The sequence below is a fragment of the Leiobunum rupestre genome, chromosome 2, assembly GCF_980474605.1.
Source record: "Leiobunum rupestre chromosome 2, qqLeiRupe1.1.hap1, whole genome shotgun sequence".
Classification (NCBI taxonomy): domain Eukaryota; kingdom Metazoa; phylum Arthropoda; class Arachnida; order Opiliones; family Sclerosomatidae; genus Leiobunum; species Leiobunum rupestre.
In genome coordinates, this window is record NC_143385.1 from 79,537,193 (window position 1) to 79,563,936 (window position 26,744).

Consider the following 26,744-nt stretch of genomic DNA (forward strand, 5'->3'; position numbering starts at 1 on the left):
AAACAGTGCCAGTATAAGGACATGGCACCGTGACGTTGCACAGTGCACTGGGAGACCAAATTTGTGGCTAAAAGTCCACATCGTAATTACGATAAAATTAAATCTTTCTATTTCCACCACATTTTGAAACACATCATTGAAGCTATAGTTGCGGGACTCGAGCTTCCTTTATGGGATGTAACGAGATTTGAGCCGGATGAAAATAATTGTTCAGAAGGACCAGAGGTTGCGGGAATCGCCAGATAGTCTCTGGCCATTTTCGAAACCCCAGGATAAGCTTCTTCATTAGCCTAACAATATAGGCTATTAGTAACTAATAACGGAAGTAAATAACATCTTTATGAAATCTCCGCTATTAAAATAGAACAGGGGAATTTTCAAGTTAAATTTCACAAATAACTCATCATTAAAATTAACTATACTACCAAGAATGTATTTATTTATATTTAGAAAGAATGCTTATGTAGCGACAGTCGGCGGACACGCTGAACGTCTTACCTCCCGTTGCCTGCGAAGGAGAAACAAAACGTCACTGGCGGTTGATTATATAGTGTTTAGTAACGTAAATATTACCGAGCCAATGGAATACTCGGAATTTAAGAAACGCTAAAAAACGTCTCGAGATAAACATTCTCCCTAGGTATAAATAAAAACATTCTTGATATTACAAACAATTTTATCATTGTAATAGTTTGTTAATTCACTTTATTATTTATAATTAACGTATGCCATTTAAAGTCCCGAACCCAGAGCGTGATAAGGACTCTTGGAGGTCATTAGATCATATGTACGCGAAACAATTATAAAAAAACGTTAAGTTTGAGAAACAAACCTAATACCTAATAACAAAACAATTGTAACTAAGTAACTCCTTTTACTATATATTAATTTTTAACGCGTGAGATTTTCCCCCAAAATGACTAATGTTTACACCTCGTCACAAACATAGAGACCTTGTGCTTTACTTTGACTGACGACGTGCTCAGATTCCCACGTTATTTTCAATGGGAAAATATACATACTGTGTTGTCAAAAACATTTTCGGTTGCCATGGCAAAACTAATGCCCATTGCATTCTTTCCCTTGGTGAAATTTCATGTTACCATAAGGTCTACATACCAAACTAATTTCAACAAAATCGGTGATTATCATCTCGGGTAGTCTCCTCGTCAGTGACCTCGCTTGGTAACTACTAAGAAACGAGTTTAGATAGCGAAACATCGGGTCATACCAAAACACTTCTGGTACTGGAGCTTTACCGCTCCCACCCTATCGCAGTGGCATAGACAAGGGGGGGGGGGTTTCGGGGTGCCAAAGACTATATATATATATGCCCTACGCTTACTAGACAGGCGTGTTCTATGGCTCAACTTGAATACCGATAGTGCCACCATCTCACCGCTGGTCCAAATTTTCCCCCAGCTTCAGCAATGGTACTAGTGGCGACTCTAGCCGCGGATCCAAATATTACTCCAGCTTCTACAGTGGTTCAAAAATGTTAACAGCTTTTTTCTATGGACACGCCTGTCTAGTAAGCGTAGCGTATATATAGTCTTGTCGGGTCCAGACCCCCCCCCCTTGGACCTACCTTTGACTGTACTAAATTTGCGCCCCTTCTCGACCCCTCTTAATATTGACATACTTGAACCCGCCCTTGACGAATTTCTGGCTACGCCACTGCCCTATCGTAATTACAGGCCTGACTCTACAGGGTGCTAGTTCTTTGAATGGCAAACATACCTGGCATAGCCAGAAATAAATAGTAAAGATGAGGTCTTCGATGTTTACAGCTCGCAGCTAACCCCGCTCCAACGCCCCTTACTATAAATAAAAATTATTTAAATAAAATATAAAAGTTACCGTGAACGGCTCCTTAATCTCGTTCCTATGACCTTACTGTCCACCGGGGTTTTATATACCCTAAAATACAATAAAAAATTGGTTCGGCGATGAGTTACTGAGCAATATTACTAACTTACTTTTCACAGTGTTTACAGCTTGTAGTGTCTTCGAGCACGATGAAGTTATTCCAAACTGGGCTTCTTAATTTGCGACCCCTACCTTCCATAGCTATGGCAGACGCGTCATTCGCAGCCGCTTCGATCATGATTAATCACGAAAACTATACGAAAAATATTTGTTAAATAGCGAGGCGCTTATGATTAGTCAATTCGATTGCGCGAGTTTATGGTTTTCTACGTTTAATAAAAAATGCTGAACTTCAGTATTTATTTTTTCCGTTAATATTTAAACATATATTTTTTATAATTCAATATTAGTAAAAAAAATAAAATCATAAACGAAAATCACTGAACGATGATTTTTTCGATAAATTGTAGAACTATTATATTTCTTTTGCGGAAAAAATATGTAGACGAAATTTTTATATATGATTAAAGGTTGCACAGAGCCTAATCAATTGAAAGTATGAACTGATAAAATGTTTAAAAATACATAATGTTTAATTTATTCGGATAAACGGGGGTATTCTGCAGACTTTCCTAGGAAAGTTGTGACACGCCTTCTTTCTTTCAACTTTCTTCTTGAGATTTCATTGGGCGCGAAATCACATGTCACATAACGTCCACAGGGACCGTACAAATTCGACCCCTTCGCTCCGATTGGTTGTCGTTACGTCAGAGAATGACACCACGTAAGTGTGAGGCAATAATCGCCATCTATGTGACTCCGAAGCAGTGCTTCCACTTCCAAAAGATCAATTTACCCAGACATAAGCTGAAAAATACCCACTTTTACCTTTTCCAAATTTCAAAAATACCCTTAAAATTCCCACAAGAATCAAACGATAAAATACCCACTTTTACCCATTTTTAATTTAAAAAAAACCTTAAAATTCCCATAAAAAACACCGATTTAAAAAATGTAGTTTAATTATCACAGTTTTTTCTCTAATTTTTACAAAGAAAAAGACACTAATATTAATGGTAGGTATGCAATTCGCTTACTAAGGGACGAAAACAATATTTTTGTCTGCTCCAATCGGTAAAGCTGACAACAGAGAAAGAACCTAAAAAGGTCTCGACATAAGCAAAAGCAGTTTTCCACTTACGGCCAACTTAGTTACACTTTGTCAAAAAGGGAAATTATATTTCATGGTAGATTATTTTCAATATTTTTAAATACCCTTAAATTTTCCATGAAATGTTCAAAATACCCTCATTTTACCCATTACCCTCAATCTCGAGGTCAATTTTACGCGAAAAAGGGTAAAATACCCTCAAAGTGGAAGCACTGCTCCGAAGGACAAAGTTCAGTTCAGTTCAGCAGCCAGATTCAGCGGGCCCGTGGTTAAGAGTTCTCATTGGCTGAAGTGGTCGTGACGTATGCCTATTGTAATTAGCTCCTGGAAATTGAAGCGGGAATGATTTCCCCCGGGAATTTGCCTAAAGAACTTTTAGCTTGGAGGCGCCTTCTGTCTTTGAGCGCGAAAACTAACATCATGAAAATTCGAACGGAAGTGAATTTATCAAAAGGTCACGGTCAACCGGAAAGACTCGAAAGAATGCTGAAAGTCAATTTAAATTTCAAAATGGCGTGTGAAGCTGTGGAAAATGTCCCCCGAACGTGTGTGCTAGTGTGGTGTATTAATTTGTAAAAATGTCGATAAAAATTATATGTAAACCGTAATTTACACGATCTGGACGTTGGAAAATTAGGTATGGAGTGCAAATTTTTAAGAAGGTATATTTGAAGGTTTCAGGTTACTGGAAGTCGTGCAGTAGTGTAGGCCTGTAACCCTTGCCTTATTTTAAACAAATTAAGATCCTTTTTTGCGAGCCGAAGAGGTTTCATCTGCAAAAGTAAGAGAAGTACACTTGTTATAAGGTTCAATTCTTAGACTAATTAAGTTCTTTTAGATATCGTTCATGACAATGTACTACTATATGGATAAGAATGGAATTTACTCAATACACGAAGAGCTGGTATGAACATTTTCATGTTGAGAATAATTTTTATTTTAACTTTTGTAATAATGGTCCCAAAATTTAGAAGGTGGCTTGATGGTTTGTGATTACCCAACAACTTCATTGTTGATTCTAACAAAACTTGACACGCTTCGAGACAGAAAATGTCACGTTATACATCGAGCTTAAGTATGATATTCATCTTTTTCGTAACTCTATGTGAAAAAGTAACCAATTTTCTTCTTACAGGTTGGTCTCACCATTTTCAAAGAGTGACCACTTCTCATTCTCCTTAGAAGATACATATTCCAACAATGACGGTAATCGACAAACTTGTTAAGAGCTGCTCTTCAAAAATAGATTTTCTTGTTTACAGCAATAAAGCAAGTAGAGGTGCAAACTTGCCAGTTCAGAGCTTTAAAAGTATCTACGATTCGTTCAACTGACGTGACTGTTGCAACCATGTCAAGGTTATTGGAATGGAATTCCTTGGGGCTACTTTAGGTAAAATTTATATAAATGTTTCAATCTCCATTGACACTTCAATTGAATTAACCGAAAAGCTCTTTAGAGTAAGAAGTGTCAATAACTCCCAGTCATATTTTATGGATGGTGAGGCTAAATTAACTGGAGATTCTTATGGCTTGTTCAATTGGTAAAATAGTATTAAGTATTGTTTGCATTTTCGCATTATTTGAATTTTCGCAATTAGTCCAGAATGTGATTATAAAGCATTAAGATATAAGAAATGACCAGCTGAACTTTGTTTATTTACATAATCATCATATTTAATTATTTAATTATAATATCCTTTAAAAATAATATATATTGTTTTTATTCAACAAAGATCTAAAAAGTCAATTAGTATTTTAAAAATATATGAAGTGTATTTTTGAACTCAAACATGATTTTGCTTCCTTTTTTTTATTTTCAAATAGGGGATAGATGGCGTAGTTTCCTTGAAAGTTTGTGTGATCCAAGAGTTACGTTTTTTTAAAGCAATGTTCAGCTTTTAGTTTCTTAACGTTATTCATCGTAAAATATCAGTAATAAACTGAAAAGATATATTGCTACCGATATAACAGCGGGAAAATTTATTATCGGGGTCAGATAAATTGGAATATATTTAACACCGTATTAATCACCTTTTCATAAATATGCTTTTCGGTGACATAGTTAATAATTGTGTAAAATAATTTTGAAAGCATTAATTGATAATATCCTACGTCTAGAAGATTTATTTAAGAATGACACTACCTATTCATATGCGAACGTTTTACAAGAGATACGCTACAACAGGCTGCGTTACCAAAGATACATACTTATGCAATATTGTGAATTTTTTAAGCCTAATTGCCAAAACATAGGAGGTTTTTGAAAAATTTAGCAAATTTAAGAATTTTCTACCAACATATATGTAAATTAGTTACAAAATGAACAAATTTACCATATAATATTTCACCTCAACATAGTATTAAGGATTCAATTAAATGTTAGCCGATATCGTAATTTAACCTATACTGATTTTTAAAATTTACAATACTATTATAACCAATATACAAGTGATTTTTTCCGATATCAAGTTTAGTGGCGCCATCTGCCTTGTTTTTGATAACATAATTTGAAAATATCAGTATCAAAGACGTGAACCAGTTATTGACAATAATCACGATATCAGTAGCCTATCAACTCCTAACATAACCAATTTGTTTTATTTTCAAAAAAATTGTGCACCAAAGAAAATGCTGAATAAGTCGCCTCTCTTATCCATATTTGTTATTATTTACTGCGGAGGATTTGATATTGACACGCAAAAAGTCAATTATGAACTGGCAGTTTGTAACTGTGCAAGAAAAAAGTCTGAAAATATGTCATAATTAATATAAGAAGATGAGGTTTTTTACCATCTCTTCTTAAAAGTCTTCCTATTCCATAGAGAATGAGACCAGGCCATTGTATGAAACTCAAACCATCAAGCTACCTTCTACATTTTGGTACCATTATTACAGATGTTAAAATAAAAATACTTTTCAACATGAAAATGTTCATACCAGTTCTTCGTGTATTAATTAATTTCCATTCTTATCCGTACCGTTATTTTGTTTGCGCTTTAAGATTATGTACAAACAAAAGCACACATTTTTGGAATCTAATCCCAGTACATTGTCACGAACGAGATCTAAAAGTACTTAATTAGTCTAAGAAATAAACCTTATAACAAGTGTACTTCTCTTACTTTTGCAGATGAAACTTCTTCGGCTTGCAAAAATGGATCTTAATTTGTTTAAAATAAGGCAAGGGTTACAGGCCTACACTAATGCACGACTTCCAGTAACCTGAAACCTTCAAATATACCTTCTTCTTAACAATTTGCACTCCATACCTAATTTTTCAAAGTCCAGATCGTGTAAATTACGGTTTTCATATAATTTTTATCGACATTTTTACAAATTAATACACCACACTAGCACACACGTTCGGGGGACATTTTCCACAGCTTCACACGCCATTTTGAAATTTAAATTGACTTTCAGCATTCTTTCGAGTCTTTCCGGTTGACCGTGACCTTTTGATAAATTCACTTCCGTTCGAATTTTCATGATGTTAGTTTTCGCGCTCAAAGACAGAAGGCGCCTCCAAGCTAAAAGTTCTTTAGGCAAATTCCCGGGGGAAATCATTCCCGCTTCAATTTCCAGGAGCCAATTACAATAGGCATACGTCACGACCACTTCAGCCAATGAGAACTCTTAACAACGGGCCCGCTGAATCTGGCTGCTGAACTGAACTGAACTTTGTCCTTCGGAGTCGCATAGATGGCGATTATTGCCTCACACTCACGTAGTGTCATTCTCTGACGTAACGACAACCAATCGGAGCGAAGGGGTCGAATTTCTACGGTGCCTGTGGACGTAATGCGACATGTGATTTCGCGCCCAATGAAATCTCAAGAAGAAAGTTGAAAGAAAGAAGGCGTGTCAAACTTTCCTAGGAAAGTCTGCAGAATTCCCCCGATAATTAATCGAAAAATATGAAAGTTATTTTTATTCAAAAAATTTATTTTTGATAAAAGGCGCTCTTCCTTATTTATGAATAAAAGTTAATCAATCCCCGAGCCCTACATAAAAGGCTAAAAGCTAACCTAAAAAAAGCACAAAAAAGAGGTAATAAAAGTTTAATTTTGAAGTTAATAAATTTTAATTTAAATATCTTATATGTTTCAGAATTTTTAAAAGAACCACACAGTTGTCGCTTCCAGCTTAGATTTTATAATTTAAAAAGTAATATCTTTGTCAAAAATAAAATTATTAAAAAACTCAGGAAGAATTTAAAAGAATTACAAGCAGATAAAGATAAGTTCGAAGAAAATTTCAAAAAGATAGAATCGCTACCAGAGAAACAAAAATTAGTTATCAGTGAAGCTGTTTCCAATAGTTGCGTGAAGTCTGCAACTGGTTTCAGATACTCAACTGATTGGATTTTAGATTGTCTACTAATTAAAATTGAATCTTCATCATCATATGACTTTTTGCAAACAAATAACTATGTCCCTCTACCATCTGTGTCAACTCTCAACCACAAAATTAAAAATCTGGAGGCCAAGTTTGGTTTTGATGATAACATTTTTGAAACTTTATCCCACAAACTTTCGACATTAGAAGGGAATGAAAGAAGAGGAATGCTGTTATTTGATGAAATGCAAACGAGTCAACACATTGATTTCAGACCACATGAATGCAATATTATTGGCCAAGTGGATTACGATGAAGTAACATATGAAAAGCATGAAAATATTAATGGAAACCACGCCCTGGTTTTTTTATTTCAACCATTTCTGGGAGATTGGATTCAAATTATTGGTGCCTTTTGTACAGTCAATGCTGCACCAGCTGCAGTTTTCAGTCAACTCATCCTCCCGGAAATTTTAAAACTACATAAAGCAGGAGTAATTGTTGATGGTGTGGTAGCTGATGGAGCTGCAAGTAACCGATCAGCATTGAAGACTTTAGGATTGTCTACAGTAAATGGAGAAATTAAGAATAGCTTCTCTCATCCTTGCGATGAAAACAGTACTATTTTTTTTCTGTGATCCTCCCCATGCGTTTAAATGTGAAAGGAATAACCTCTTAGCTAGTGAAGTTTTCATTGTAAGTTTAAATAACAAATTCCCATAGATACAGTTACGACATCTGTTAATCATGGATGACACTATAATTGGCGCATATTTAAAAAAATTTAAATTCAATATCAATGTTGTTTTCTAGACTCACGAAGGGATTGTTAGTATGGCTCACTATCGCCAACTTCAAGATGCAGACAACAACATGGCAAACTCCCTACGTGTGGTTCCTAAGCTCACTGTTGGTCATGTTATAGTCTAGTCAAATTACCCGAAAACTGGGCTCGAAATTGAAAAAATTCGCGACAAGCAAAACTCAACGGAATTGAACTTGTATTGGGGTCCTGTAAGACATACTAAAATGTACAACTTTTTACACGTGCCAAGTAGTCTAAAAATGGCCGCCATTTGGTCTATTTTGGCAATTCCCCATATTTCACTTACCCTTTTATAAATAGAAACTTTTAGTCAATTACAATGTTGTATAACTTTCCATTGTACATCTTTTGGCATAACATTTGGTGATTTAAACCGAATCGATACATACCTGCATAGACTAGATCTAAGTCTGAACATAGAAATTCTCGAAATCACTAGTACTTGTAAGCCGCCCTTGAATTACCGCATATTTTCTTCCAAAACTATTTTATAATAGAATTGTTTGCATGCTTAAGTCGCCCGAGGAATTAGAACAATGTTTTGAGTACGAATTGTCTTCATATCCTACATCTATATTCAACGAAGGAATTATAAGGACAAATGTTAAATCAGATTTACTATTTCCATATTGTTGGAAAATAGTAGTTATCTAACGTATAACTACGGTCTGCACACCACAATTGTTTTTGATGGATACGACTCCGAGAAAACCAGTACAAAGAGCGAAGAACATAGGCGCCGAACAAAGACCATCAGCCCTACAGTCGTAATTCACAATGATCTCGTGTGCATTATGTCGCAAAGTGATTTTCTATCGAATGCCTAAAACTAAAAAATAATTTATAAGGCACCTATCTTTGGAACTAGTGAAAACGGGGTTCACTGTTTGTCACGCGAAAAGCGATGCTGATACGCTCATTGTTTCAAAATCTATAGAAATTAGAGAGCAAAGTTATCCTACATTTGTCATCTCAGAGGACACCGATGTAATGGTTCTAATAATTTACCGCTGCAAAGATAACGATATTTTTATGGTACGACCAGGTAAAGGCTCAAAGTCTGGCAAGATTTCTAATGCACATAATCTGAAAGTTAAATTAGGGATCTTAGCTGATATTTTGCCATTTCTTCACTCTTTTTCTGCGTGCGATACCACCTCAGCATTTTACAGAAAGGGTAAAAAATCGGTTTTGAAACTCTTTAAAGAGAATGACGATTTGATTCAAGACGCTCTTATTTTCAATTCCGTTAACCCTGACAAAAATAAACTAAACGAAGTTGGAGAAAGCTAATTTTAAAACTGTATGGTGCTTTAAAACGCGTAAAGTCCCTAAACCAGCAGAGGTATCTCATGTACAATAAATTTTAGTCAAAGCAGGTTATCAGCAGCACATTTGAGATGGCGTCACTCCCAATAACCTCTGAAGCCGCCAAACTCAAGAATGGCTGGGGACGGAATTGTTATCCCATGATTGGGGGTGGAAAAGTGTTGAAGATAACCGACGAAGATTGTTTAACAACACAGCGGGAAAGAGAACAAAACCACGGAGAGATGTTTTTACCTCTCCGAGGGGACAAAGTCCCCTAGGAGGGGTTATGCAATCACCGTGTCTGTCTGTCTGTCAGGCCTGCGAACGCGTTCGCATTTTCGGGGCAAAGGGTAATCATTGCGTACGCAGTTTCTCAAAATTTCTGCATTCGCAGTTTCTCGAAGGGTTGGCAAAACAACCGTGTGACGGTGAGCGTTAACCGATTGATTTGTGGTTGGATTTGGTTTGGTTGGTCTTTCTTCGTCAACGCTCACCGGATATTTCGTTATTGTTATTTTAAAGCGTAGGTCGTGAATGTTGAGTTCGTGTTGTGAATGTTGTAGGTGTTGAGTTTGTGTTATGATGGTTGTGGATGTTGAGTCTGTTGTGTTTGTATGGGTGTTTCCTCTCCAACTTCTTCTTAACGACTTTGGGACGGACCGAGTGCTGAGTGTTATGCAACCTCTCAACGTCCAATGGCAGGGTTTCCACCAGTTGTACACGGTAATCGTCTTAGTATCTATTTGCGATTTTGTGGCGCTGGCCGGAATCGAACCCGGGTCTGCCTCGTGCAAGAGATGTACTCTAACCACTCAGCCACCAACGCTTGTGAATTTACTTTGTTTTTCTAAAAAAGAGCTTTGGCGAATGTCCTTTACAAAGTTATAACGTTAGGTACTCTAATTTATTCTACATCATTTAAAATATATATAAATTATATTAATCTTATATTTAATGAAATATTTATAAATTATATTAATCTTATATTTAATGAAATATTTATAAATTATATTAATCTTATATTTAATGAAATATTTATAAATTATATTAATCTTATATTTAATGAAATATTTATAAATTATATTAATCTTATATTTAATGAAATATTTATAAGTTATATTAATCTTATATTTAATGAAATATTTATAAATTATATTAATCTTATATTTAATGAAATATTTATAAATTATATTAATCTTATATTTAATGAAATATTTATAAATTATATTAATCTTATATTTAATGAAATATTTATAAATTATATTAATCTTATATTTAATGAAATATTTATAAATTATATTAATCTTATATTTAATGAAATATTTATAAATTATATTAATCTTATATTTAATGAAATATTTATAAATTATATTAATCTTATATTTAATGAAATATTTATAAATTATATTAATCTTATATTTAATGAAATATTTATAAATTATATTAATCTTATATTTAATGAAATATTTATAAATTATATTAATAGTATTTTAATGTAAAATTTGTTCGTTTTCAGGTATTGAACTCGGGTCGCATTGTAACAATTCGGATAGTTCACCGCCAAGCCATTGACTTCCTTAGGGAAAATATTAAAGTAAAGGAACCATTATGATAAGGCGGGTTTTTTACTAAACGGATTAATACAATATCTGTATATATTGTTTATTGAACTTTGTTTTTTAATTTTTGTGAACTTGTTAAAGTCCAAATATTTTACGTATGAAATTTAAAGGTCAAATCTTGTTTGAGGTTATTTTTTTTCCACGAAAACGTCCAGTTTTGTAGGAACCTTTATAGTGTGTACGTCGTGTTATTTAGCTTATCCGGTTTCATAATAATAACGTCGAAAATTCCTGTTTGTTAATGGTAAAGTGTTGTACTTCTATTGTTTGGTTTCTAAATTTTTGAAGGAATTTGTTGCTTGATTGCGTTATATTTTTCTTCCGGTTATTTTTTCTTTGAAGCCTGATCGATGGAGTTTATCGTTTACTCGAGTTCTTGTTCATCACTGCGAAGCGCTGCTGCTATAAAACTTAACAAAAAGCAATGTTGAATATTTGGAACCAATTCGCAGTGAAATACCTCCAGCCCCTCAAACGATATTAAACTTAATATTTTGTGGCTGCAAATCTAGTAACTGCGGAACATTATGCACCTGTAAGAAAATTGGAATTTACTGTACAGCAATGTGTGGACAGTGTAACGGTATAACATGTTTAAATTCTTTTAAAGACGAAGAAATACATAATTGAAGGTATATATATTTACTACACAACGTGTAAGAGAAAAATGGATATTAAATATTAAATACATGTATATTTATTAATAAAAATAAAAATATTAATATTTGGTTAAATAAAGGACTGCTCTGGCTAAGTAATCCAATAAGTCATTTTCTAGATTAAGTGTAAATAATTTCTGTAAATCCTTAATAACGTATTATATATAGATTGAGCGGCAATTCAAGTGATTCCCAGAATTTCTATGTTCCGACTTTGAGCTAGTCTATGCAGGTATGTATCGATTCGGCTTACATAACCAAATGATACGCCAAAAGATGTAAAATGGAAAGTTATACAACATTGTAATTGACTAAATGTTTATATCTGTAAAAGGGTAAGTGAAATATGGGGAAATTATAAAATAGACAAAATGGCGGCCATTTTTAGACCACTTTGGCCGTACAGGACCGCAATACAAGTACAATTCCGTTGAGTTTTGCTTATCGCGAATTTTTTCCATTTCAAAAGTTAAATTGACTAGACTATTAATCCAAATGCTTTTCAGATGTCTGTCAGATTAGCAGTTCAGGTAGCCTAGTTTTAAGATGTTTTTGTTGGAAATTGCAAAGATTTATATCAATATAATTTTCAGCTTTTCAGTAAGTCTACTGCAAATGGAATGGAATTTTATCAAAACCAAAATGTACCAGGATTAGAGGATGCCACGCATACCATCGCATTCACTCGTCGCATGAACAATTTATTTGACTTGTTAAGTTCCAAACTTCCTAAAGAAGCAATATGGAATAACACAAATGGAAAAATCAAACAGGAGGTATCTAATGCAATGCACTATGTACTTATTAGCTTGCAGTCTAAATTTATAAAATTCCAGAGACTCCAAGAAAATCTAAAGTAGTTTGAAAATTGGGAGTCTTACCAAAATAACCTACCGAAGAACTAGAAAAAGTATATCTTAAGTAAACAGACTTGTGAAAGCTTCAAGATTACTATTCAAAGCACAATTGATTCAGAAGGGTTCAAATATGTACTTACAGCAAAATTTTACCAGGATCCTTTAGAAGTAATAAAATATTTTTTTCAATTAAATATGGAAGTAAAATAATACAAACACTTTCCTATTTCAGCGGTTTTTGGAATGGTTAGGCAATCGCCAGGAGGTGATGACCATCCCACCCCAAACCAGTTCTGGTATATCTATAGGCTACTCTCAGTGCATTCTTTAGTGAAACTATTGGAGATTTAACTCCAATAATAACAGCAAAGCTACCTTACACTAACTAACTAATGAAACTAGTAAGAAGTCATAATGCAGTAATTAAAATAACGAACGTTTATTAATTAAAACATTAATAATGAATACTGTACAAGATGGAAGGCATAATTAAGGTGACACACTTATACGCGCCGTGAGCGAATATATATACAAGGTTAAAAAATAGTAAACGTGATTAAAAAAAATCTTATTTACACTTGAACATTTTAACCTGTTAGAAAAAAAACTAAACGGGAAAAAAAAACCGAAAACGTTCCTTATCTTCAACACTCGCCCTCGTTGTAAATTTTTTCAAGGTGACGTAGGTTGAGTTTGTGACGCAGACGAATGAAGATTTCTGCTGACAGCGACTTGGTGAATATGTCGGCCAGTTGCTCTTCACTTGGAACATAGTACGTTGATCACGCCCTCTTCAACTAGCTCACGGACGTAGTATTGACGAATACTGATATGTTTCGTTCGGCGATGGAACTCAGGATTTCTGATGAGTTTGATGGCTCCTACGTTGTCAACTCGAAGTGTCGGTACAACTAGGGCTCGGGGTTTTCTGATCATTTCGATCGAAAAATTCAGTGAACTATAAATAATCGGACAATTTACAGATAATTTTCCGAATAAATCTCTCGCACGTTTCCCCGATGACATTTTAGTTCAAAAAAATTTCATATTATTTAGCTGATTAAGTTTTTATGTATATAAACCTAACTGGTTTTTTAAACATAATAAGTTTATCATTGCCTGTTTTCGAAAATATATTTTACACGAAAAACCACGAAGAGCTTTAGCTATTTAATTTTGTAACTGTTATTTTATTTTTTAGAAATAGCCAAACAGATTATAGGTTCGTAATAGAAAGAAATTGAACATATTTCCGAGAAAAGAAACCATCGTATTTTTGAACAAATTTTACCGTCATTAATTAATCAATAATATTTTTCAAATCTAATAGAAAGAGTGCTAATTTAAACGAACAACAAAACATAAGTAATTATCCAAATTCTGTATTACTCGACTAAATTTATTTCAAATATATCGCATAAGTCGGGTAATAATGCTAAATCTAAATTCAATATTCTTCGGCTCCAAGCAAATAACATAGACTTAAATACGTCATAACTTAGATTTTGAATTCCCATTAGAAAGGCTAGAAATGAAATAAGATGTATGTACTTTGACACATTCCCCTTAAATATTGGGTTACGAAAACGAAGTCCTTTGAGACATAAGAAAATTAAAGTTTTAAATACTGAACACCCACCAAATTAATAAAGCAGGTGTCGCGCTAAAGTGGCTGAACTGGTCTTGAAGATCTGCAGCCCAGAAAATTAGAGACCCTATCATAGCCTAGGGCCGGGAATCAAAGATAAATGTCTCGAGAGGGTGGGCATCCGTACTTTTACTGTTGAAGAAACCAGGTGGTACTTGCACCGTTTGAAGAAACCAGGTGGTACTTGCACCGTTTGAAGAAACCAGGTGGTACTTGCACCGTTTGAAGAAACCAGGTGGTACTTGCACCGTTTGAAGAAACCAGGTGGTACTTGCACCGTTTGAAGAAACCAGGTGGTACTTGCACCGTTTGAAGAAACCAGGTGGTACTTGCACCGTTTGAAGAAACCAGGTGGTACTTGTACCGTTTGAAGAAACCAGGTGGTACTTGCACCGTTTGAAGAAACCAGGTGGTACTTGCACCGTTTGAAGAAACCAGGTGGTACTTGCACCGTTTGAAGAAACCAGGTGGTACTTGCACCGTTTGAAGAAACCAGGTGGTACTTGCACCGTTTGAAGAAACCAGGTGGTACTTGCACCGTTTGAAGAAACCAGGTGGTACTTGCACCGTTTGAAGAAACCAGGTGGTACTTGCACCGTTTGAAGAAACCAGGTGGTACTTGCACCGTTTGAAGAAACCAGGTGGTACTTGCACCGTTTGAAGAAACCAGGTGGTACTTGCACCGTTTGAAGAAACCAGGTGGTACTTGCACCGTTTGAAGAAACCAGGTGGTACTTGCACCGTTTGAAGAAACCAGGTGGTACTTGCACCGTTTGAAGAAACCAGGTGGTACTTGCACCGTTTGAAGAAACCAGGTGGTACTTGCACCGTTTGAAGAAACCAGGTGGTACTTGCACCGTTTGAAGAAACCAGGTGGTACTTGCACCGTTTGAAGAAACCAGGTGGTACTTGCACCGTTTGAAGAAACCAGGTGGTACTTGCACCGTTTGAAGAAACCAGGTGGTACTTGCACCGTTTGAAGAAACCAGGTGGTACTTGCACCGTTTGAAGAAACCAGGTGGTACTTGCACCGTTTGAAGAAACCAGGTGGTACTTGCACCGTTTGAAGAAACCAGGTGGTACTTGCACCGTTTGAAGAAACCAGGTGGTACTTGCACCGTTTGAAGAAACCAGGTGGTACTTGCACCGTTTGAAGAAACCAGGTGGTACTTGCACCGTTTGAAGAAACCAGGTGGTACTTGCACCGTTTGAAGAAACCAGGTGGTACTTGCACCGTTTGAAGAAACCAGGTGGTACTTGCACCGTTTGAAGAAACCAGGTGGTACTTGCACCGTTTGAAGAAACCAGGTGGTACTTGCACCGTTTGAAGAAACCAGGTGGTACTTGCACCGTTTGAAGAAACCAGGTGGTACTTGCACCGTTTGAAGAAACCAGGTGGTACTTGCACCGTTTGAAGAAACCAGGTGGTACTTGCACCGTTTGAAGAAACCAGGTGGTACTTGCACCGTTTGAAGAAACCAGGTGGTACTTGCACCGTTTGAAGAAACCAGGTGGTACTTGCACCGTTTGAAGAAACCAGGTGGTACTTGCACCGTTTGAAGAAACCAGGTGGTACTTGCACCGTTTGAAGAAACCAGGTGGTACTTGCACCGTTTGAAGAAACCAGGTGGTACTTGCACCGTTTGAAGAAACCAGGTGGTACTTGCACCGTTTGAAGAAACCAGGTGGTACTTGCACCGTTTGAAGAAACCAGGTGGTACTTGCACCGTTTGAAGAAACCAGGTGGTACTTGCACCGTTTGAAGAAACCAGGTGGTACTTGCACCGTTTGAAGAAACCAGGCGGTACTTGCACCGTTTGAAGAAACCAGGCGGTACTTGCACCGTTTGAAGAAACCAGGCGGTACTTGCACCGTTTGAAGAAACCAGGCGGTACTTGCACCGTTTGAAGAAACCAGGCGGTACTTGCACCGTTTGAAGAAACCAGGCGGTACTTGCACCGTTTGAAGAAACCAGGCGGTACTTGCACCGTTTGAAGAAACCAGGCGGTACTTGCACCGTTTGAAGAAACCAGGTGGTACTTGCACCGTTTGAAGAAACCAGGTGGTACTTGCACCGTTTGAAGAAACCAGGTGGTACTTGCACCGTTTGAAGAAACCAGGTGGTACTTGCACCGTTTGAAGAAACCAGGTGGTACTTGCACCGTTTGAAGAAACCAGGTGGTACTTGCACCGTTTGAAGAAACCAGGTGGTACTTGCACCGTTTGAAGAAACCAGGTGGTACTTGCACCGTTTGAAGAAACCAGGTGGTACTTGCACCGTTTGAAGAAACCAGGTGGTACTTGCACCGTTTGAAGAAACCAGGTGGTACTTGCACCGTTTGAAGAAACCAGGTGGTACTTGCACCGTTTGAAGAAACCAGGTGGTACTTGCACCGTTTGAAGAAACCAGGTGGTACTTGCACCGTTTGAAGAAACCAGGTGGTACTTGCACCGTTTGAAGAAACCAGGTGGTACTTGCACCGTTTGAAGAAACCAGGTGGTACTTGCACCGTTTGAAGAAACCAGGTGGTACTTGCACCGTTTGAAGAAACCAGGTGGTACTTGCACCGTTTGAAGAAACCAGGTGGTACTTGCACCGTTTGAAGAAACCAGGTGGTACTTGCACCGTTTGAAGAAACCAGGTGGTACTTGCACCGTTTGAAGAAACCAGGTGGTACTTGCACCGTTTGAAGAAACCAGGTGGTACTTGCACCGTTTGAAGAAACCAGGTGGTACTTGCACCGTTTGAAGAAACCAGGTGGTACTTGCACCGTTTGAAGAAACCAGGTGGTACTTGCACCGTTTGAAGAAACCAGGTGGTACTTGCACCGTTTGAAGAAACCAGGTGGTACTTGCACCGTTTGAAGAAACCAGGTTGCGGCCCATTTCCTCGGTAGCTTCATCTATATCTTGTACCGAAGCTTCCGCCATCGTAACGCGCAGTTAACTGTCGAAAACTAAATAATTCTAGCGTTTGACAAATGTAGATAAATTGTTCGAATTTCGGATTTTCGAAAGGTTATAAGAAACAAAAGTTCAAAAGTCCTTTTTTCGGACAATTGCTAATTTATATAATTTGTGTATGATTGCCGTTTCCCTTCATAGAAAAATAGCTATATTATCTAAATAAAGAACTTGACCGAAAATCATAAAACAGTTAATTTAATTTACGAAATAAAATAAGTTTACACATTAGTTTTCATTTGGTTGAAAAATTAACTGTAAAAAAAAGAGTGACATAAATAACTTAGTTACGAGTATAGAATTCCTTAGATAAACAAAAGTATTAAACGATAAATAAACGGTGATAAAATTAATCAAAATATGAAGTGGTTAATTTATTCGCATAAAATTAATCGAATAATATGAAGAACAGCTCTATTCAAATAATAATTTATCGGATAAACTGGAAAATTTTATTTATGGATAAAAGATTACCAATCCCCGAGCCCTAGGTACAACATTGTCTCTGACACCTAGGAATGACTTGATTCGTTCAATCCAGACGACGTCCTTGACTGCTTCAGTGGCAGCAACCAGCTCGGCCTCCGTGGTTGATAAGGCGGTGGATTGTTGCTTTCTACTCGCCCATGTGACTGGAGTGGTACCAATTAAGCATACGATTCCAGATGTTGAACGTCTCGTTTTTTCACAGCCGGCGTAGTCAGAGTCGCTTTAAGGATTTGATGTCATAGAATCGCCTGCCTTGAATAGGAGACCAGGTGTAGAGGTCCCTCTAAGATATCGAAAGATCCTTTTCACCCAGTTCCAGTCGGCGACTGTGGGGTTGGCCATAGCTTGTGACGCTCGATTAACAGCGTACTCTATATCAGGTCGTGTTCCTGTGACTGCGTATCTGAGACTTCCGATGGCTGAGGCATATACGGTCGTTGACTCGAAAAACTCTCTGCTCTGATCGGTAGTGTCTGGACTGCTGGTGAGAGTTTTTACTGGTTTGCAGTTCTGCATGTTAAACATCTCCAGGATTTTTTCGACATAGGTATTCTGGTGTAGAAATATAAACCCGCTTTTCAACGTATCAATTTTCAGCCCAAGATAGGTTGACGCTCTTCCTGTGATGATTTCAAATTCATCACTGAAGTTGGAAAGGAACTCGTCTACAGCTTCGGTAGTATTTCCAGCAATAAGACCATCATCGACGTAGAGGACGAGAACCAAGAAAATGGCGTTGGTGGACAGCAGTAACAGGCATCGGTCTCCATCAGCGTTTTTGAAACCATGGTCACGTAAGGACTTGTCGACTCGTTCATTCCAGCACCGTGGGGATTGCTTGAGACCATAAAGACTTTTCCGTAACTTCCAGAATTGTCCGCTGCCATCGTTGAAACCTTCGGGTTGACGTAGGTATATTTCTTCAGATAGCTTGCCATGCAGAAAAGCCGTCTTCACGTCGAATTGCCGTAAATGAAGTTTTTTCTGGGCGACTAGGCTGACGAATATTCGTAGAGTCTCGAATCGAGCGACCGGGGTGAAAGTCTCGTCGTAATCGACACCCTCTCGTTGCGTAAAGCTTTTAGCTACGAGTCTAGCTTTGTACTTGATAACTTTGCCATCTTCATCATGCTTCGTACGAAAAATCCAACGGTTTCCAATGATTTTTCGACCAAGTGGAGGATCGACCATTTCGTAGACGTCGTGTTTCTTCATCGCTGTAAGCTCGTCTGCCATTGCCTCCTGCCATTCTGTGGACTCGTTACTGGAACGTGCTTCGCTGGCAGTCTGTGGTAATGTGTCGCAGATCAGGATGGCTTTATTTGTTGGATGACAGGTATGACACGACTGAACTTTCTTGAGAGCTGGGCGATCTCTGAGTACCGGACCACTCTTCTCAGAGTGGTTGTCTGACATTTCGTCAGAGACTGTTGCCTCATTGTGTCCGGTAGCCACGTCTTCCGACGCTTCGACGGATTTGGTTGTCTCGTCGTTTGAGTAGTCGGCAGCTCTGGTTGGCATGCCCGATGGTGCATTAGTGGCTCTGATTGGTCCGTCGTTTGATGAGTTGGTGGCTCTGGTTGGCCGGTTTTCGCAAACGAAATCGTCGGTCAATTGCTCGCCCTGGCTGGACAACTCCTCAGAGACAGGAATCCAGGAATCAGGAACGCACGTCTCGGGATTGAATTTGACATCTCGAGACAGCTTCTTCTGCTTCTCTTTGGGCATGTGAACAAAGCACTCAGTGCCAAAGACACGCAGATGCTGGATCGATGGATTTGACTTCCCCGTCCATAACTCGTATGGGGTCTTCCGAGTAATGCAAGTCGGAGCTGTTCTATTCAGGACATAGACAGTCGTGTTTACCGCTTCAGCCCAGAGTTTCGGTGGTAGGTCTGATCTGGAGTGCAACATGGCTCGTACGGATTCCATAATTGTCCTGTTCTCTCTTTCAGCAACCCCGTTTTGTTCTGGCGTATATGGCATTGACTTGCGATGGTTGAGACCTTCTTTGGAAGTCCAACGATGAAATTCTTCATTGACATATTCGGTTCCATTGTCAGTGATCAGCTCTTGCACTGTGTGGTTTCGGGTTCGACAGAAAGCAAGGAATTCTTTGACACAGTCAATGACTTCGGATTTCTTCGTTATGAAGAATACGGCTCGAATACTGGAATACTCGTCTTTGAATAGGACGTAATATCTCTTCCCCTTCATGGACGGGGTCGGTGATGGTCCCCAGAGATCTGAGTGAATCCTTTCACCCGGTTTCGTTGCCTTTTCCAGCCGAGTGCCGAAGCTGTGCCTCGTCATCTTGCCGTAGATGCACCCTTCACAGAGCTTATCAGAGCTCTGGTTGAGGACTGCATATCCGAGTCTTCTCAAGGTTGCTGCTACATGACGTTTATCCTGATGACCCATCCGCTCGTGCCAGACTTGTAAAACTGCTTTTCGGTCATTTCGAGGATCTGCTGCGATGTAAGCTGATTGGGATGGCTGCTTGACCATGACGTCCAGACGATACAAGTTCTCGACCCTACCAGAGACACAGAGGTTTCTCTTACCCCCGAGGACTTCATAGAGACCACAAGAATTTGCTGTAACTTTGAACTCCAGATTCTTGTTTCTCTTCATGGCGCTTTTTAATGAGAAAACGTTGCAGGCGAAATCGGGAATGTGCCAGAAATTGTGGACGACACCTTGATATAGTTTCTTTCCGATCCGGAACTGAAACTTGATGTCTCCTTCACCATCCGCTGTCATCTGCATTTTGTTTCCGATCTGGAGAGTTGCTGGTGTAGCAAACCTTCGGAAATTCAGGAACTTCGTGGCGTCGTTCGTAATATGCTGTGTAGCACCCGAATCAAAGTACCAGGCTTCTTCAGATGATGAACGTGCCACGAGACCGTCAGCAGCAATCAGACCCCCAATGCTTGCGTGGTTGCTGTCGTCATTACACGTCTTTCTAGAGGCTCGTTTCTGTCCCCGACAGTCTTCAGCAATGTGACCAAGCTTCCGGCAATTAGTACATTTTTGCTTACGTCTTACGGTTTTCTTCTCATTTGAGGTGCCAGAGTAACTTCCGTTACTGCGTTTTACCATAAGACCAGAAGAATCTCCAAACGCGTTGCCCTCTCGAGTTGCACGGCCGATTAACAGACGTTCTAATTCTGCGACAGTCTGTTTCTCTGTAGGCATCGTATCCCAAAGCATACCAAATCCTCGGTATTCGTCCTGCGGTAGGGACTCGAAAATACATGGAATAAGGATGCAATCGTCGAACGTTACGTCCTTTTCTGTCTTTGCCGTTGACAAGATATCTGTCCAGAGAGAACACATCTGGGCAATGTGGGTGGCCATGTCGACGTCCGGTGACTTCGTAGTTTGCATGAGCTGCGCCAGAAGCTTTCGAAGACGATTTGAAGACTTCTGCTCGAAGATTTCGAACAGCTTGTCCCACATTTCCTTTGGTGTCTCGCAATTTGTGATCGTGTTTTGGACCTTTTTGGATAAGGTTGACCAGAGGATACCACGGACCGTGCTGAACGCCACTCGGTACTTCTTGTTTGAAGTGTATTCAGACTTCTCTGCTGCTGTTGCTCCAGGTACCGGTTCCGTAGGTTCAATCCATTCGCCAGTAAGAATTTCGTATACGTCTCGAACGGTTAGGATGTCGACTATTTGTCTTTTCCAACTCCTCCAATTCTCTGGACCTGATAGTTTTTCAACGTCTTGACGAAATAGATTATCCATGTTTGCATGCGGGAATCGTTGAACAGGATATGGATTGCTATGACGGGTAACTGGAAACAGGATACAGCAGGTAGTACACTAGATCATCAGTGTTGTCGTGAGTACGCAGAGGGAGCGTGCTAGGCCCATAACCTATTGGAGATTTAACTCCAATAATAACAGCAAAGCTACACTAACTAACTAATGAAACTAGTATGAAGTCATAATGCAGTAATTAAAACATATTAATAATGAATACTGTACAAGATGGAAGTAATAATTAAGGTGACACACTTATACGCGCCGTGAGCGAATATATATACAAGGTTAAAAAATAGTAAACGTGATTAAAAAATATCTTATTTACACTTGAACATTTTAACCTGTTAGAAAAAAAACTGAACGGGAAAAAAAACCGATAACGTTCCTTATATTCAACAGAAACCGCCAAAACGAGCAAATGTAGAGTTCAGTAGCTTAGCAAGCGTCGGTGACTTATTAGAGTAAATCTCTACCACGTAGCAGACCCGGGTTCAATTCCCGGCCGGCGCCAATAAATCGCAAATAGACACTAAGACGAATACCGTGAACAATTGGTGGAAACCCTGCCAATGGAAGTTGAGAGGTTGCCATAACACTCAACACTCGGTCCAGGGCCGGACTGGCCATAGGGCAGATCGGGCAAATGCCCGATGGGCCGGTGTGGTCAAAGGGCCGTGAGGCCATCTAGCCAGCATGACAAGTAGTGTTTTTGTGGGAAGTAGGGGCCGACGTTTCTAAAATGCCCGGGCCGGTTTTAGGTCCCAGTCCGGACCTGACTTGGTCCGTCCCAAAAGTCAATAAAAAGAAGTTGAAGAGAAAACGCCCGTACACACACAAACACAACAAACTCAACACCCACAACCGTCATAACACAACAAACACAAACAGAACACACCCAACACCCACAACCGTCATAGCACAAACTCAACATTCACACCCTACACATAAACATTACAATAACGAAATATCCAATCAAACTGAGTTAAAACTCTTGCGACGGTGAGCGTTAACGAAAAAAATATCCAAACCAAACCCACCCGCATATTAATCCGCTAACGCTCACCGTCGCACGGTGGTTTTGCCAACCCTTCGACTTCATCCTAGAAACTGCGAACGCAGAAATTTCGAGAAACTGCGTACGAAATGATTAAGCTTTGCACCGAAAATGCGAACGCGTTCACAGACCGGACTCACAGACAGACAGACACGGTGATTGTATAACCCCTCCTAGGGGACGACTTAGTCGTCCAGGGTTATTTGAAAAAAAAAAACCAAGTATCGCTAAGAGTGGACGATACTGTTCGAAAAAAGAAAAAAGATAAACACGAAGTCCATTTTTACGCCAAAAGATATTTTTTCACGTTTTTATAGATTAAATATGATATACTAAATATCAGTTGATAGTTTTTATTGAATTAAAAAACCAAAATTAAAAATTACTAAAATATAAAGCGCAAAAAATTACGTAACAATATCAACCTCATTAGATTGCCATTTTTAAATTTTAAGATCACGTGGTACAAACGACCTTGCAAGACTCCCTCGGAGTCTCTCGAGCTGATTGATACGCGGGGAGAAATAATATGCACTGTGGTAGGGTATCGAAAACCTGTCCTCTTAATTTACTGTCCATGCTAAACCTTTAGAGTCCGTAGCTTGGTGTTTTAAAAGGGCCTTTCCGGAATTTAAAATATTTTTCCGTTTTATGGCGACGGGAACGGAAAAAACTTGCCGTGCCAACTTGGCCATAGTGGGAAATCTCTTTTCAGTGACCTTCCAGTAGTTAAGGGGTGTTAATTTTGGCTGCGTAAGTCGACCCTCAGCTAAATATTCACCTAATTCCGGAAACGAGTTTGGTAATGCTGAGGAGGCGTTTGCACAAGGCGTCATTATTAATTCCGGATATAGTTCAAATGATGTAGTTTGAGAATCGCTGTCTAATGAGTTGATATCCGGATTTAGAACGCGTATTCTGTTTTTTTAGGACGTCAATTACAAATGCCTCATCTTTACAACTGAAATTAGGAAATTCATTTTCCCATTCGGGTTTCACATATGGACCTATAAATATTGAAAATAAAAAATATAAATTTTCAATTATCAATGTATTTCTAAGATTTAAAGAAAAACCACTATTGTACAGATTGAAAACTGTAATTCACGCGCTACGCACGTTTCGACTCGATCGCACGAGTCTTCGTCAAGCTTTCCATAGTTAATGTATTTCTAAATTATAATTATGTTAGACCAATTATTTACCTATGAATAGAGTATATTTTTGCCTGGGGTCCAGATACGACGCCACGATCAGATCCGGATCACTCAGTTCTTCGTTGAAAGTGTTTTCCATGTTTCTCAATAAAAATGTTTTGAATTCGTCAAAGCTGAACGTTTTAATTGAACGAACTTGGACAAAAATAGACACAAGGTGGCCGCATAAAAGTGGTGCCAATATATTTTATTCTTCCATAAAATCCATAACTACTTTAAATGGTCTTAATAGTTCTAGCAGTTCGCCTAATTTCGATATATCTGTCGCATTTGGGAAATAAATATCATCGGCACATTCTTTTTCATCTTTGGCGGTGGATATAACCTCTTTCATTACAAGGAGAGATCCGGGCTAAATAAAGAGAAATTACCCGTATTCTTAATTATTTGTAACTGTATCATTGGCGTAGCCAGGATTTTGTTTCGGGTGGGGGCACACCATTGAAAAAAAGTAAACAAATAAAAATATTTGTACGTATGACCATACGTTTCGGGGGGGGGCATGTGCCCCTGTGCCCCCCTGGCTACGCCACTGAACTGTATTACGTCAAATATTTTACTAGGATGTCACAAAACCACGACGGGTAACTGTGACCAAAACGTGACCTAAGTGTGCGCTAAGGAAAAGCCCAAAGGAAACCCAAAAACTACATTAACTGCTAGTGGCAGTGGTGTAGTTTGCCTTTGCTCACCCAGTGCGGGTCCTTGAAGTTGTCTCCCCTCTCAATACATACCACATTTCAGTCGCTCTCCTCAAACTATTTTAGGGGAAAACTCGTGAGAAAGTGCCACCCCCTAAAAATGTGCCCTGCTTCCTCCGCCCCCTATAGCTACGCCAGTGGTTGGAATATCACAAAATAGTAATTCCACAGACAGGAAACAAGAGAAGCCCAAAAATCCTCCCAACAACCCAATGATAAATTTCTCGTGAGTGAGCTTTGAAAGAAGCCCAATTGCGCTGGAAAACCACCAAACTGGCATCCCTGCACCTGAAGGTCCTACACTGTATGTCCTATTATCGATCCTATCTCTTTTTCTCTTATTATTTTTCTTCTTCTTTTTCGATCCCCTCTGAGAACGGACGGACCCACACTACTGACAGACGACTTACCATTGAAGTCCGCTATTACTCTATTACTGAGATAAAAATTCCTACCTTATTGATACATTCCAAAAACCATTATGAAAGTGAGGAATGCAAATCCAGTGCATTGCTTCCAATCCGGGTTGTCCAAGGTGGTAATTTCACTTATCCACCTCGGTGAAGTCACTAAAAATGTCGCCAGGGTCTTAACGTTTTCGAAAATCCTTTTAATGCGATTACTGCAGGACGTCAACGCTTTGTTTATTACTAGATTTCGATGATAGGATGTACATCTTTCTAGTGACCAAGAAGTATCAAGTTGAATGTCTTTCGCAACTACGTCATCCCAGAAATTTAATGCTACTTCGAAGTCTTCTTCTTCGTTGAAGAGCGGTAATTGTTGAGATTTCAAAACTACGTCGCGCAATACTCCCTGACCACCCATATTTAAAGCCCTGATACTTCCTCCGATGCAGTTGATGTTGTTGCTTGAGATCTTCATGAAACGCATCAAGAAATTTCAGTTCAAATAAATTATTATTAGACAGTAGCGTAGCTACCAATCTGGTCCACTCGCCCTTAGCACGTTCGCAAGGGTTTCCCCGTGGCGTAGCAATAGTGGTGTACAGTGGTGTGCTACACCAAGGCCCGGGGCTAGAAGAGGCCCGGACTCGAGTCAATGAATTGTTTTAATTTTAATCGATATCCTTATTTCAAAATTCGCAGATGGTAAATATATCGTAGAGTATCATTAAGTCAATGATGTCAATCAAACTCCTAACTGTAAAGTGCAAAACTGTAAACACTATATGATTGAAATTAATGTTTAAAATTGCATTTTAGTAACATTTTTGATTTTATTGGGGCCCGGCCGGGATACTTACACCAGGGCCCAAAATTTCACGTCACTGCCCTGCCTCCTCCCCCTTAGCAATTTGGCAAAGGTCCGCGGTAAGCGATATTTCCTTATTTCCCGAAAAATCTCCACAGTTTTGCCCCTTTCTCTGGTAAATTGAAATGAAAATTTACTCCTTAACCTCAAGAACAGATATAAAGTTAAAGCAAGAATTTATTTATTTATACTCGGAGAGAATGAATAAGTCGAGATTATTTTTAGCGTTTCTCCAATTCCACCCGTTCGGGCCCCCGGTATGCTCCTCCGCTTTAATAAAATCAAATACTAAAAATAAGACCGCCTCCTTCCCCGCCTTAGTGTGACGGGGTTAGGGCCTCAACGTGTCCGTCGATAGTCTCGACATATTCATTCTCCCTGAGTATAAATAAATACATTCTTGGTTAAAGTCTGGAGGACTCTAAACAGCTTAAATGTCCGGCAGCTAGAGGCAATAAATTTGACCAAATGCGTTAAAGCACCCCAAATGACATTTTCGCCAGGGCCCCCAAAATCCTTCATAGAGCTCTTCTGCTATTAGATAAAATAATTAGAGTGTAATACACTACTTACGTGGAATAACTGTAGCAAGATCTTTTTTAAGAGCTGGAGGAGGGATTTCTTTAAGCTATCACCGTCTGTTTCAAATACGTAGTCGTAGTTAATCAACCAATTGTTTTACTTCCAATTCGTCTATAAATTGACATCGCAATGCAAATATTCCAGCATCCCACAATTCTACTACTAAATGAAGTGGTATATTTTCCGAAATTAAGGGTAATAACATGTTCTACAAAGAAAATGCGTTAAGAAAAAAATTATATATGTTTAGTTGTTATCAGAAGTTTATAATATCTTTCTAATAAAGTAGTATAGGACTAATGTTAACGGGTGTACCTTTGCGGGTTATGACTTTTGAAACGATATTTCGGGAAAAATTGGGTCATGCAAAGTACATAGTTTAAAGTTGTA

At 38.5% G+C, this 26,744-nt stretch overlaps 1 long non-coding RNA gene across 1 annotated transcript; it reads left to right on the forward strand.

Annotated features, from left to right (window-relative positions):
* The first annotated feature begins 3,866 nt into the window (after positions 1-3,866).
* LOC149959163 (uncharacterized) lies at positions 3,867-4,413 on the forward strand. Its single transcript, XR_016478374.1, has 3 exons — positions 3,867-3,944; positions 4,012-4,115; positions 4,176-4,413. It is a non-coding gene; the product is annotated as an uncharacterized LOC149959163 (long non-coding RNA).
* The last annotated feature ends 22,331 nt before the right edge of the window (positions 4,414-26,744 follow it).